This window comes from Scyliorhinus torazame, chromosome 21 (assembly GCF_047496885.1).
Source record: "Scyliorhinus torazame isolate Kashiwa2021f chromosome 21, sScyTor2.1, whole genome shotgun sequence".
In the NCBI taxonomy this organism is placed as follows: domain Eukaryota; kingdom Metazoa; phylum Chordata; class Chondrichthyes; order Carcharhiniformes; family Scyliorhinidae; genus Scyliorhinus; species Scyliorhinus torazame.
The window spans coordinates 25,161,845-25,176,727 of NC_092727.1; the positions used below are offsets into that span (position 1 = coordinate 25,161,845).

The 14,883-nt window shown below is 45.6% G+C and overlaps 1 pseudogene; it reads right to left on the minus strand.

The window, feature by feature from the left end:
- Window positions 1–14,883, minus strand: part of LOC140398746 (protein phosphatase EYA4 pseudogene) — a 173,218-nt pseudogene that overhangs the window by 26,519 nt on the left and 131,816 nt on the right.

Sequence of the window (14,883 nt, forward strand, 5' to 3'; positions counted from 1 at the left end):
AAAATAGTACATGTGACAGGATGGGACAATGTGATAGCCGATGCTTTGTCATGAATGTGATCAATTGAGAAGGATTTCGGTTGGAGGAAGAAGAACAAAGAAAAATGGACTATATTATTATACCTGCTTGTATGTGTTGTTTTTTTAAAAAAACGAAAAGGTATATTTACTGTGTACATTTCTTAGTGGATGGTGCAAAAGTGAAAAATGAAACCATCTTGAAGTTGATGGTTTATTTTTTTTCTTGGGGGGAGGTGTCATGTGAGAGTACCTTTAAGACATGGATGTTTAAGCAATGTACCTTTCAGAAAACAGTGATGTCAGAGAGTGGGTGGAGTTGAGGTCAGATCAGCCATTTTGCAGTATAGTTTTGCAATTTGAAAAAGAGCGTGTGTGTCTGGGTGTTTCCAGAGAGCTGCAGTTTTAAAAAGCAGCTTGTGTGTGTCTGTGTGTTTCCTGAGAGCTGCAGTTTGGAGAAAAAGAGCTTGGGGAGTGTCTGTGTTTTCAGTGAGCTGGATCTCTGCCATGAAAGACTATCTCTGGATCATTTGGGTGATTTAAACTCATTATAGTAAAGCTTTTAACCTGATGTGATTTTGTTTAAAGGTGTTAAGTCTCTTGGAAGTTTGAAGGAACATTTTAAGGAATTATTTACTGTTGCAATATTTTCTGAGTTATCTTTGAAGGAAGGGGTGCTAAGAGATCCAATATTTATTTAAGATGTTAAGTTGAGTTCATGGAATAAACATTGTTTTGTGTTTAAAAACCCACGTGTCCATAATTGTAATTCCACAGCTAAGGGACAAGCAGTGTGCTAGGAAAAGCAACAAATACATTAAAGGGAGATCTAGGTTGAACTCAATGATACATTTTGGGGTTCTGAAAACACCTCGCCCATAACACTCTCATCATCTTATACACCTTAATTAAGTCACCTCGCATCTTCCTTCGCTCCAATGAGAAAAGTCCTAGCTCCCTCAACCTTTCCTCATAAGACCTACCCTCCAATCCAGGAAGCATCCCGGTAAATCTCCTTTGCACCCTTTCCAATGCTTCCACATCCTTCCTATAATGAGGTGACCAGAACTGCACACAATACTCCAAATGTGGTCTAACCAATGTCTTGTACGGTTGCAGCATAACCTCACGGCTCTTAAACTCAATCCTCCTGTTAATAAATGCTAACACACTATAGGCTTTCTTCACTGCTCTATCCACTTGGATGACAACTTTAAGAGATCTATGGACATGAACTCCAAGATCTCTCTGCTCCTCCACATTCTTCAGAACCCTGCCGTTAACCCTGTAATCTGCATTCAAATTTGGCCTACCAAAATGAATCACCTCACACTTACCAGGGTTAAACTCCATCTGTCACTTTTCAGCCCAGCTCTGCATCCTATCATGTCTCTTTGCAGCCTACAACAGCCCCCTACATTATCCACTACTCCACCAATCTTAGTGTCATCAGCAAATTTACTAACCTAACCTTCAACTCCATCATCCAAGTCATTGATAAAAATCACAGATAGCAGAGGATCCAGCACTGATCCCTGTGGTACACCGCTGGTGACTGGGCTCCAGGACGAAAATTTACCATCTACCACCACCCTCTGTCTTCTATGTGATAGCCAGTTACTGATCCAATCGGCCAAATTTCCCTCTATGCCATGCCTCCTTACTTTCTGCATGAGCCGTCCATGGGGCACCTTATCAAACACCTTACTAAATTCCATGTATACGACCTCAACTGCTCTACCTTCATCTATGTACTTAGTTACCTCCTCAAAGAATACAATCAAACTTGTGAGGCAAGACTTACCCCTCACAAATCCGTGCTGACTATCCTGGATTAAGCTGTATCTTTCCAAATGATCATAAATCCTATTTCTCTGTCAACTCCAATATGACAGTGGTTTCAAATTGTGGATGCCTGAAGGGTGTGAGCAGGAAGGTGAAAGTGGGCAGGGGGAGATTGGAGAAGCACCAGGTTTCATGATGCATTTGATAAAATATCACATTAGCTTGTTGACAAATTTGCAATGCATGGGATATAAAGGACAGTAGCCACCCGTATCCAAAATTGGTTGATGGCTAGAAAGTAGAATGCTTGATTCTACTTTCACTGCTGATGTATGCATTGCTGATCCCCAAGACTTGATAGTAGGCCCACTGTTGCTTTTGAAATACATGAATGACTTGGAGGTTGAGACCATTATTTTAACATTTGCAGATGGCATAAAACTTCGAAGTGTAGTAATTAGTGAAGAAGATAGCATCGCCAGACTGTTAGAATGGGCAGACACATGGCAGATGAAATACAATACAGAAAATATGAGGTGATACATTTTGGTCGGAAGGTTGAGGAAAGGCAAGATAAGCTATTTTAAAGTGGGTGCACAAACATAGAGACTTCGGAGCCTCTTGAAAGGTGGCAAGACAGGTTAATAGAGCATCCCTGGCTCTATGACTAAAAATGTTTTAGAAAATTTAGGAAAGATGTGAAGGTTTTGGCAAGGGCACAGTGGTTAGCGCTTCTGCCTCACAGCACAAGGGACCCAGGTTCTATTCTGGCCTTGCGTGGCTGTCTCTGTGGAGTTTGCACTTTCTCCCCATATCTGCGTTGGTTTCTTCTGGGTGCTCCCGTTTCCTCCCACCATCCATCGATGTGCCGGTTAGGTGAATTGGCCATGATAAATTGTCCCTTAGTGTACAAAGATGTGCAGGTTAGGTGAGGTTATGGGGATAGGGCAGGGGGGGAGGGGCCTAGATATGGTTAGTGAAAACTGGACTCGTGGGCAGAATGGCCTCCTTCAACAATGTAGGAATTCTATGGTTCTTCTGCAAAAGAGATTCACGAGGATGGCTCCAAGAATGAGAGATCACATTTAACTGAATGGACTTGAGAAGCTGGAGCTGTTATTCTTAGAGCACATGGAACTAAGAAATTGTTGGCGGTGTTTAAAATTGTGAAGGGTGAGGATGGAGTAAATAAAGAGAAGCTGTTGTCAATAAACGAAGGGTCGACAGTGAAAAGGCATAGATTTAAGGTGACTGGTTAAAGAACCAGAGGTGACAGGATGAAAAACTTTTTGATGCAATGATTGATTAGGATTTGGAGTGCCCTGTCTGTTAAGAGTGGCAGATACAGATACTACAGTAGCCTTCAAATTAGAATTATATAAATACTTAAAGAATTTTTTAAAAATCGCAAGGAGATCGGGAAGAGCAGAGTGTGACTAATTGGCCTCCTTCCGTGTGTAATGTTCTATGAATTGGCTGATGAAAAGATGCAAATAATATCAATAAGTACAAAATTGTGGTTATCCAGAAAGCATATTTTTCACAAGAATATAGACGGTACTTCCTTGCTTCACACTTTCCAATCTACCAAAAGCTTCATAAATATAATTTTCATTTATTCTTTCACGGGACATGGGTGTTACTGGCTAGGCCAGCGTTTTTATTCTCCATCCCTAATTGCTCTTGAGAAGATGGTGGTGGTGAGCTGCCTTCTTTAACCGCTGCAATCCATGTGGTGCAGATAAACTCACAGCATCGTTTAGAAGGGAGTTCTAGGACTTGTGACCCGAGTGACTGAGAATAAACGGTGGTATATTTCTATATTTCCAAGTAGGGATGGTGGTGGCTTGGAGGGAAATCTGCAGGTGGTGGTTTCTGTGCACCTTCTGACCGTGTCCTTCTAGGTGGTAGGGGGTTTGGAAAGTGCTGTTGAATGAGCCTTGGTGAGTTACTGCGGTGCATCCTGTAGGTGGCATGCACTGCTGCCACTGTGCATCGATGGTGGAGGGAGTGGGTGTTGAAAGCGATGGATGGAGTACAAATCAACCGGGTTGCTTTGTTCTGGGCGGTGTTGGGCTTCTTGAATGTTGTTGGAGCTGCTTTTATTTAGGCAAGCGGAGAGCATTCCATCACAGTCCTGCCGTGAACCCTGTAGATATTGGGTAGGCTTTGGGGATTCAGGGGGTGAGTTGCTTCTCTGCAGAATTCCCAGTTTCTGATCTGCTCTTGTGGCCCCAGTATATATATGGCTGGTCCACTTCAGTTTCTGGTCAATGGCAGAACTGCCAAGATGTTGATTGTTATGGTAAATTATCCTTTACATTGTGAATTGTGACTACACCTCGTTCACTGAGTGAGCAGAAGTGGGGAAAGGAGGAAAGGAACCAAGAGAGTGCGCAAAAAGGAGATGATAGTAAGAAAAGAAAAAAAAAAAACTGATATGGTTTGAGAGGGTAGGAGAGGCAGGATGAGAAAGTCTAACATGGTAGTCAATTTGATTTGTCATAAGTTTTCAAAGTTCCACGCTACCAGGCTGGACTGCATCTATTTAAAAATACTTTAAAATGTCCACCTTTTTTGAATTGGCTGATGAAAAGAAAAGTGAAGCTGTTGTGATGCACATGAACGCGAATCTCAGTTACCCACATTTCAAAATGAAATGTTAGAGATGTAACCAAATGTTGGAAATTACCCCTTAGCGATTCTTTCATGGACTAGTTTTTCATGGATTAGTTGTTAAATGGCCTGAGTTGGAAAAAGTCAATGTTCACTCTCTGGTCCATGAGGAGGTAGCTGGTGGACAATGATGGAGATGCAACAGATACCTCAGCATTAAGAGGTCAGATATAAATGTGTCAATGCGCCAGTGCAATCAGATTAAAGAGGAGAAAAATGAACAGGTTTCTTAGTAATTTCCAATGGTCCCTAGAGAAGGTGTATTTGGGAGGACAGTAGGTAAGAACAGCTCATATGTCCCCGATGCTCATTAAGCTTCATAACAATCGTTGCTCAGGCTTGTACATCCAGTTGGTCACCAGAATGAGTTAGTAAGGTGTACTGCTGCCGGATCTTTATCTCAGCATCAATTACTGGGATTGTCTTTATCTTCATCCCCTAAGGAGCAACATAGATCAAACTGACCGCCTCTTATAGAATCCGTCCAATTTTCACTCCATTGAAATCAGATTATTAGCGAGATGGTGAAGTCGAAAATCCATCTTTCTGTCTTTAAACAGGACTAGTAGAGAAAAACTGAAGGGTGAAGAAAGAAACTACTTTATACATCTTCCTGACCTTATTTAAAAGAGTGCTGTAAGAAACTATTTATCAGAAACAAAGGCCGGAATTTCCCAGACCACTCCTGCAGCTTTTTTTCCCATGATGGAGGTGGCTTGCCATTGGTCAGGGGCCGGATTTTCCAGTCCCACCAAAATCAATGGAAATTTGCATGGATCAACTGTCCCACCCAGGAAACCGTGGCCGGGGTCAATCTCAGGACCAAAAGATCCTGCTCAAAGAAAAAGGTCAGGATTCTATCTGTTTGGTTAGGCTGAGGAAATAGGTTGTTACCAGAAACTGACTTCATTCCTCCTAATTATTCTAAAAATTAATTTATTAATATTAATAAGTTTCAATAAGATTAGAAGAATATCAATTTGCTGCAACGGTCCTGCACTTGTCTTTTAATTGGAAGATTTGAAAATTACGGTGCTTCAGTGGATTTGTGCAAGGACATAATTTAAGGTGTCATTTTGGTCCACTACTGAGGGACTGTCCCATTTATGGAATTATCAATCAGAAGAGACATTTACCTGACACTCTGTGCCAAACCAGATAGCCTAATATTATTTAACGCAGAACTGGGGAGTCTTGTAGTTGCGATGGCTACATTCACCCTTGCATTCCACCAATGTCAGACCAGCAGGGATTGGTTGCTTTTCTTACCAACTGGCTGTCTGCAAGTTGCCAAAATAACATCAGTGATTACACTTCAGTAATTGGAAAGTATCCTTTCTTTTGGGCGTATCAATACCTAAGCTACTTTCTAGTTGAGAGGCTAGAGAAACACTAAGTTTTCAAATGTTCACCAATTACATTCGTTAACAGGAACAGCCTGTTTGATTTTCCATTCCAGCTCACCTTCAAGGCTCTATTAAGACTGGTTATTTAGCTTGTGGGTGAACCTATGTCTTTCTTCCAGAGCCACCATACGAGCTTTCCAATTTCATTGAAGAAGGCAGACTGGTAATTTCATTTCTGTGAGTTGATTTCTCTGACTTTAATAGTTTATGAAAGAGCTGTACCACAATGTAGTCCATATGATCGAGCAGTAATATTGATGCTGATGGTAGTCGCAAAACAACAACGCAGGTCTGTTGAGGTAGCATGGCTTTTGTGGTTGACAAGAGCGCACCTTTGGAGAGATGCGGAGCTAATGGGTGCGATTTTGCGAGTCTGTTAGGCATGGCGTAAATCCCATTACGGCCGCTAAATCTTTCTAGAAGGCCAAAACAAGATTTGCGCCGGCGAGGTTTCAGTTTGAGATCTGCCCCCCTGCCAGTGATGTGATCAGGTTCACAAACCCTATTTCCATTACTGTATGCCACAGCATCCGGTGCTGTGGAATGCCCCCCACCTGGTGGTGTGGCATCACGCCAGTACGCACCACTACAGATTTTCGAAAATGAAAAACACATCTTGATAACCATCCTGGAGATACGGAGATGCCTGGAGGCCCCAGGGCTGACGGCCAAGGGGGTTAGTCCTTCTCCAAGAAGGGGGTTCCCCCGTTGTGTGGTGGTGGGGGAGAGGGGTGTGTGTTGATGACAGTGCGGGGATGGGGAAGAGGGGGGCAGAGTGCCCCCTAATACTACCACGCTGGGAGGTGGATGCGCCAAAGCTTTGGGAGGGGGGGGGGGGGTGTGAGGGTCCTCCATGGCCGTGAGGGATGGGAGGGAGTTTATTTTTTTCGCTGATCAGGGCGCCTTTTAACAATGCCGTTCGTCCTCTGTCGAGTCAGCCTTGCCGGCTCCATCAGGCCCCGCCCTGCTAGGGTGATGACACAAAACACGTGCCCGGATATTTTCTTGACAATGTCAGAACTGGTCAGAAAACTTGGCTGTGTTTCTGGAGAGAAACACGTCCACTTTCAGTCAGAACCTGACACTTTGCCAATTTTTTGGAAAATTCTGTCCAATGGTTCAGGCCGGTGGCCTTTCATGATAGAGTCATAGAATTTTACAAGACAAAAAGTGGCCCTTCTTCCCATTGTGTCTGTGCCGGCCATCGAGCACCTATCTAATGCCACTTTCAAGCACTTGGCCTGTCAAAGGTGATATCAGCAATATATCCAGTTTCTTTTTTACATTTGGGACAATGTAGAACATTAACAGAGGACATGTTACTTATCTGTGGGAGACTCTTGTAAATGATTTTGCATTGGGTCTCTAATTATTTTCATATGAAGAGTTTGTGAACCAGTTCCCAGTGAAGCCCAACAGCCACAATTCATCAGATTGCCCAAGCTTATCCCTTAAGAAGATTTAAAGGACCCATTATTCTCAGTCATGACCTCAAAATAAATTGTACTGCATAGGCATAAATCTCCTTGTATTGCAGATTTTAATTTCAAAAGGTCAAAATCAGTTAAAACGACTGTTCTTTTCTTTTAGGAAGAGAAGTCTAGGCTTATACATGAAACTGTAAAGGGAACTGCCAAAGACACCAATCTTAAAGCAATGTCGAGGATTTTAGATTTGATGCAGAGAGTCAATCCTAGTTATACTAAATTGGTATTAATTCTTGAATATATTACCAGACAGAGGTTCTGTTTGAAAATATCTACCACATTAATTAAAAAGGATCCCTTGCGACTCAGTCTGATTTCTAATTCATAGAAAGGACACGTTTTAGAGAATCAGTTCTTGAGAACTCTATATCCAAACAGATGTGATGTAAAGATGGTGATTAGCATAAACCAAGCTACCTGTCTCTTTGAACTAGGTAAAGTTTACTTTGCTTAATCTAGTTCCCTTGTTTCTCCATCTGAATCTGAAAATGAATATACTCAGTGGTGGACCTACATTTTTGGGGCCCTGAAGCTTGAACTGTTATGGCGGCCCCTTCGCAACCAACAACGAGGTCTGGGTAACCACTGTTATCTTCTTCAATGGGGTTGTTCCACGACAGATCACCACAATTTTAAAAAACATTTAACCACTACATCTCAGATTTTGATTAAAATTGCTGTACTGGATTATCTCACATGTCCAAGTCACTGGTGTGAATAAACATTTCCTATGTCTTATAGTTTTCGAGTTACGGGGGGATGAAAATTAGGGAAATGTTATATACATGCATGATGCATCATAGAATGACGAAATAAAACATAGAAAAGACCACCTTTTATTTTAGACACCTATGAGAATACATACTACATGAAGCACATTTTACAAAATACTCTTTTTTCTGTTTTTTCTAGCAACATGTTCACATACAGTTTTGTCATGTGAGAGCTTCCTTGCAATGTCATTTTCTAGAGACAATATGCATAAAAAATTTAAGTGCTCTTCAGTCATGGTATACATAAATTTATTCTTTATAAAGGATAGCTTTGAAAAATTCCTTTCTGCTTTATAGTTCGCAATAGGCATTGTCAAGTACAGCTTAAGCGCAGTAGTAATATTGGGGAACACTTCAATTAGGTGTTGCTCACAAATAAGCATTTCCATTGTTGATGGAAATGTGTGTGAGGAGGACTAGAATGTGATTCCACCCCTGAGCAGATGTCGCACATATAGATGGGAGGAGGGACTGGGAAGGCCAAAGAGCTAATTGTTTCTCCATGCACGCTTTCACACTCCAGACTGTCAGGTTACTGCTTAACAGAGACTCTACAGTTCACCTCTGAGGTGGAGGACCTCCAAGTTTCAGAGGATGTAGTGGCACATCTTTCCTCAGCAGCCATCACCACCACAGATACATTCAACTTGATGAGGTTGCATTTGCGAATCGGTTTAGGGTCACAAACTGGTGAGTACCTCAATGACAGACAGGAACAGCTGACAGAGGCTGTGACAGCTCTGAGCCCTGATAGGCGCAGGACTGTTAGAAGCCAAGTCCACCCTGAGCCCTAGATGATGATGAGCCTCTGGTGTTGGCCACACCAAATTACTCCACTTTACCCTATCGCCATTTCAAACACAATGATTGCCTAATTTTGAAGCAATGTGGACTAAAGCCGCTTCTGGGGCCCCACCGGGATTAGGGGCCCTGAAGCTTAAGCTTCATTACTTTCATAGTAGATCCGCCCCTGAATATATTTCTACATATTAGTAAAATGTAGTACAACTTGTAACGGACATGAAATGAACAAATGAAGGCCACCATAGTCCCTGTGGACCATAGGTTGATCTCCTGTTTTGAGAGAGAGCTGATGGTGGTGATGTCGGGGACGGGGGCGGGGGGGGGGGGGGGGGGGGGGTTAGTTTATTGATCACTTTTAATCATGGAATTGTGCTTTTATTTATTTCACATTAATGAATGATGGTGGTGAAGCCCTGTGAATCTGTCTCATGGTGGTAAGAAGATGGAATTAGAAGGGAGAATTCCGATCAAGAACGCTGGGGGCCGGATTCACCAGCTGTGTCCACCCGATGACCGGGAATCCCACCTAAGGTCAATTGACATCTCCATTGTCCGTGTCTCACCCATGGCATTCTTGCGACGGGCGGGGTAGAAGAATCCAACACTGGGGGTTATTTTCCGGCCATTCTTGTCAGTAGGATCTTTCAGCCCCGGACCGCTCCACCGACAGTGAACCCCCGCCATGGGTTTCCCTGCAGTGGGGGAGGGAGGGTAGATTCAATGGGAAATCCTACTGACAGCAGCGGGCCCAGAAGATCCCACCACCAACAACAGGCGGGCCACCTCCTGCCACCAAGAAACACGCCACAGGAGGTGCGGAAAATCCCTCCATTCTAACTAGGGCAGGTTTAACTAAAATAGACATGCACATACATAGCCACTCCAGGGCATATCCCTGAGGTTGTGGTTAGCCACAAACAATTTGTCTATGGAAACTGAACTGGACAATGGCCATTTGGGAATGTGTGAATGGCTTTCTCCTGCCCCAAGATTCAGGAATCGCTCCCTTTGTTGGCATGCACCTGAAGGCTCCTGCTGAGGGCAGGACATGACCACATGTGGGTGGTCCTGGATGGCCAGAGTGGGATTAATAAACTAACTGATTGATCCAATTTAAGGTATTGCTTATCTATCAAGGGTCAGGGTCAGGAAGGTGCAGGACACAGTCCTCAATTACATTGTGTAAGGGTCCTTCCTGTTGATTCCCTATTTCTCCTTTCTTTATTTTTCACTGATTTTCACATTTTGATCCATGGATGCTTCATGGACCTGTAACTTTAAGTCAAGCAGCGAGGAATGAGGAATTCAAAAGTTGCAACATAGTATATGGTGCTAATCTTTAAGCAGCAGAACTCAGACTTTGTGGCACCCAAATGATGGGATCGGACTCGGTTTGATTGGTTAGCTGGTGGCCAATGAATTGGCCAAAAAACTGCATTCTGCCGGTAACAGGTGGTGATTGGTTCATACCCGAGTGAGAAGATTTCCAGAGACTGAAGGATATTAAAGTTCGAGATCAGGATTCTGAGAGACAAGGCTTGCCCTCTCTCCCTCCCCTCGTGTTTTCTCCAGACAACCTGCACAGCTGCTGTATTTCTGAAACTGTAGCGACCTAAATGAATCTACAGTGAAAACCATTACAGACTAGAAACGGAAATCTTGAACTGAAAGCATAAAGTGAAGGAATGTGTGCTAGAAACAACTATCTGAAACATAGAGTCTTATCTTGCACTTATTATTTTAGCCCCTTTTCTCCTTTAGATAATAGTTAACCTGGTGTATTTGCTGCTTATTTGATTATAGTTATTGTTATTAATAAACATAATTGTGTTTACATTTCCAAACCTAGTGACTGTATTTATTGGCCAGGTATGAGCCAAAGACTTTGGGTGTTTTTCTGAGAATTATTTATTTATTTCAATTGTGTTGCGACTCCGGGTCAAGTGGGGCTGGAATTGACTGCGCACTAGCCCAGGAGGCGGTAACAATTGTTATTGCAGTTGGTCGAGTGGCCTGGCTATCATCCCAAAGTCGGGCCAGGTGATCTGTTGACGTGCTGATCACCTGATCGGACCCCAGCTTGTTTGATTCCTAAGCAACCAGCACATTGTGAGTGCACTGTTGCTTAGAGATTTGATAAAGTGTATCACATTTAGTGAAATAACATCCAAGTTGTTGTGTGCCATTGATATCAACATTAAAGCAAGAACTATTAGGTGGGGGTTGAGCGGGCGGCCTTACAAAGGTAACTTACAAAAAAGTGCTAAGTTAATAAGAATTAATTTAAATTTGATCAAAATATGTTTTTGCTACAGACTGCACAGTCAAAACTGCCATTGTAATATTATTTTATCGTGGAAGAAAATTTGGATGTAGTTCCCAATAATGCTGGCTTTGCTTTGTGGAGTGCTTGTCACTGCTGATTCATATTAACCATGGCTATTTAAGAATAGGACATAGACTTTAGTCCAGTTTAACCAGAAATATCTTTATTCCGGCTATTGTACATGCCAGGATACTCGGACAGTTGGGAACGGGTAGAAAATATTATTTTCTTCCATTTTCGCTCTGAGTGGCAAGCTTACTGCAGCTTGAGTTAGCATTATCTATCTCGCCACTGTGAAAGCTACAAGATCCATTTATAATGCATATAGGCTGTATGCAACTGATTTTGCCGAAATAGGCAGTCTTTTCTTACATTATTCTAATGCCACAATTTTTGAAGTTATAAGATACAAATGCTGGACTTTTCAAAATGTTGAGCAGAGTGGGAAATAACACTTGCTTTATGCGTCAGATGGCACCGGCTTTGCAATGTTTTGCACTAATAGTAGCATCAGACCGTTCCTTCAATGGTATTTATGCCAGCAGGACTGTGTCTGATAATGATACACAATGAATGCATGCAGGCATAAGTCCAACTGCATTTCCAGAACATTTGTGTTTCAAAACTTGGTGGAACTGTGGTGGGATGTTGAACTAATCCTCATCAGGCTGCCTCTAACTCATGAGCTCCAGAATTCCCTCCATAAATGTATTTATCTCTCTTCTACCCCCTTCGCCCCCCCCCCCTCCTTTAGTACACCATTGAACACCTATCTTTTTGACCAGGTGTTTAATCACCTTCTCTATGTCTTTTACTTTGACCTGATGGCAATTACTGTCTAATTTCATTCCTGTGAATGTTTTGGGAATGTTTTATCATGTTAATGGTGCTTTATAGATGTAATTGTTCTTGTTGAGCCTAAGGGCAAAATTCTCTGTTTGGGAGACAGGGGGCGGGATTCTCCGTTCCCGATGCCGATTTCGTAACCAGTTTGACGCAGGTTTTGTATGCTCCGCCCCCTTCGAAATGATGTCATCGTGTCAAGCGCCGCACGCCGTTGGGACGGCCTGACCACCTCACCGGAAGGCCCTTCCCCGATGCTCCGCCCCTAATGGGATGCGTTCTCGACTGTGTGGTTGACGTGTGGTCTCAGCGATCGGAAACCCGGTGTGGCGGCTGTGGATTGTGTCCAGCGCCACCACAGTCGGGCAGGAGCCATACGACTGGCCGGGGGGACTGATGGGGGGGTGACCAGAGGCTGGCCAGGGGGACACTATCTGGCAGATCTGGTCCGTGCACGGCCGGCGTCATGTTATACAGCGCGACACCTGCAGGTCGTCACCATACGCATGCGCGGCCACGGACCTGGCCATTCTCCGGTCGGAGGATCGGTGAGGAGCGGCGACAATTTCTTTTCACGTAAAACGCCACAGATCTTCTGCAGATTTATGCATGGCGAGGATTGCTGGGTATTGGGCCATCATTTTAAGCAGGCGGCCTGATAGTAAGGTCCTGTGGCAGGCCACACTCCCGAATCGCAATTCAGTACCCCCTCTCCAGCAGTGCAATTCAGCCCCCCACCCCCTCCCCCCAGCATGGGGGTGACCCGGCCCAACCTGTCCCCTCTCCAGAGACTCCCTAAATAAAGATACCCCCTAAATAAAGAGTCCCCCTCAGAGAACCTCTGAATAAAGAGACCTCCCAGAGGCTCCCCAGAAAAGTGACACCTGTCACTTTAGCCCCCAGAGGAGAGACCCCTGTCAGGAAGCACCCTCTGCCCTCCAAGAAAAGAGACCCCTGGCTGGAGCGAGAGAGAAGTCCATATAGAGGCACTAAAAAAATCCCGCTTTAACAGTCACCTGGGCAACACACCAGCTGGCTCAGACACAGGAAGCACCCATTGTCAATTCCTGGAAAGGAAAAACTAGTCAGCTGTGTTAAAAACCCCTCAGATCTTTGAGCTGCAAGCCATTCCTTCATTTCTCTTTGATATTGATTTTAATAGGTTGTGGGTGACAGATTCCACACACCTCAGCTGTCAGCATTGCTCCATTCACCTTCCTTCAAGCTTGAGTATCTCTGAAGTGCACTAATCACAATGTTTATAAATATTAAGCTTTGATTGACCGGTCCAGGACCACATCAAATAAGTGCTTTCCAGTCATCCCCCTTCATGCTTGAATGCTTTTGAAGTGGTCAGCTAGAAATTGACAGCACTTAACTCTGATGTGATCCCGGAACAATGGGCATCATTCTCCGAACCCCGCCGGGTCGGAGAATGGTCGTCGGCCGCCGTGAATCCCGCCCCCGCCGAAGTCTCCGGTACCGGAGATTGGGCGGGGGCGGGAATCGGGCCGCACCGGTTGGCGGGACCCCCCGCTCAATTCTCCGGCCCGGATGGGCCGAAGTCCCGCCCAGAAATTGCCTGTCCCGCCGGCGTAAATCAAAGCTGGTATTTACCGGCGGGACCAGGCGGCGTGGGCGGGCTCCGGGGTCCTGGGGGGGGCGCGGGGCGATCTGACCCCGGGGGGTGCCCCCACGGTGGCCTGGCCCACAATCGGGGCCCACCGATCCGCGGGCAGGCCTGTGCCATGGGGGCACTCTTTCCCTTCCGTCTCCGCAACGGCCTCCACCATGGCGGAAGCGGAAGAGACTCTCCCCACTGCACATGCGCGGGAAACTGTCGGCGCCCGCTGACGCTCCCGCGCATGCGCTGCATTTCCACGCCAGCTGGCGGGGCACCAAATGCCATTTCCGCCAGCTGGCGGGGCGGAAATCCCTCCGGCGCCGGCCTAGCCCCTCAATGTTGGGGCTCGGCCCCCAAAGATGCGGAGCATTCCGCACCTTTGGGCCGGCGTGATGCCCGTCTGATTGGTGCCGTTTTTGGCGCCAGTCGGTGGACATCGCGCCGTTGGGGAGAATTTTGCCCAATATATTTTTTTCATTGCCTCTGTCTGGACAGGGGTCTCTCTTCAGGGGGTTTCCTGGCAGGGGCTGTGGGGGTGTCTCCTGATATAGGAGGTATCTGATGGGGGTCTCCTTATTTAGGGGGTCTTTGGTGGGGGCGGTTGAGGGCAGTCGGGTGAGGGGAGGTTGAGCAGATCTTGCATTGTGGGGGATGGAGGGTGGCCCTCGGATCGCCTTTGAGGGCAGCTCCCTTAAAGAGTTAACCCCTTGCCTCACCACGAGCTCCACCTTGTCAGGGCCATGCTTGCCAAGACCTGTAATGATTCCCGCCCACAAGATTCCCAGCTCAGGGGACTGGAGAATCACGCTGGCCAGAAGGGCGAAATTCTCCCACAACGGCGCGATGTCCGCCGACTGGCGCCCAAATCGGCGCCAATCAGACGGGCATCGCGCCGCCCCAAAGGTGCGGAATGCTCCGCATCTTTGGCAGCCTAGCCCTGACATTGAGGGGCTAGGCAGGCGCCGGAGGGATTTCCGCCCCGCCAGCTGGCGGAAATGGCGTTTGTTGCCCCGCCAGCTGGTGCGGAAATGCGGCGCATGCGCGGGAGCGTCAGCGGCCGCTGACAGTTTCCCGGCGCATGCGCGGGAGCATCAGCGGCCGCTGAAAGTTTCCCCCGCATGCGCAGTGGGGAGAGTCACAT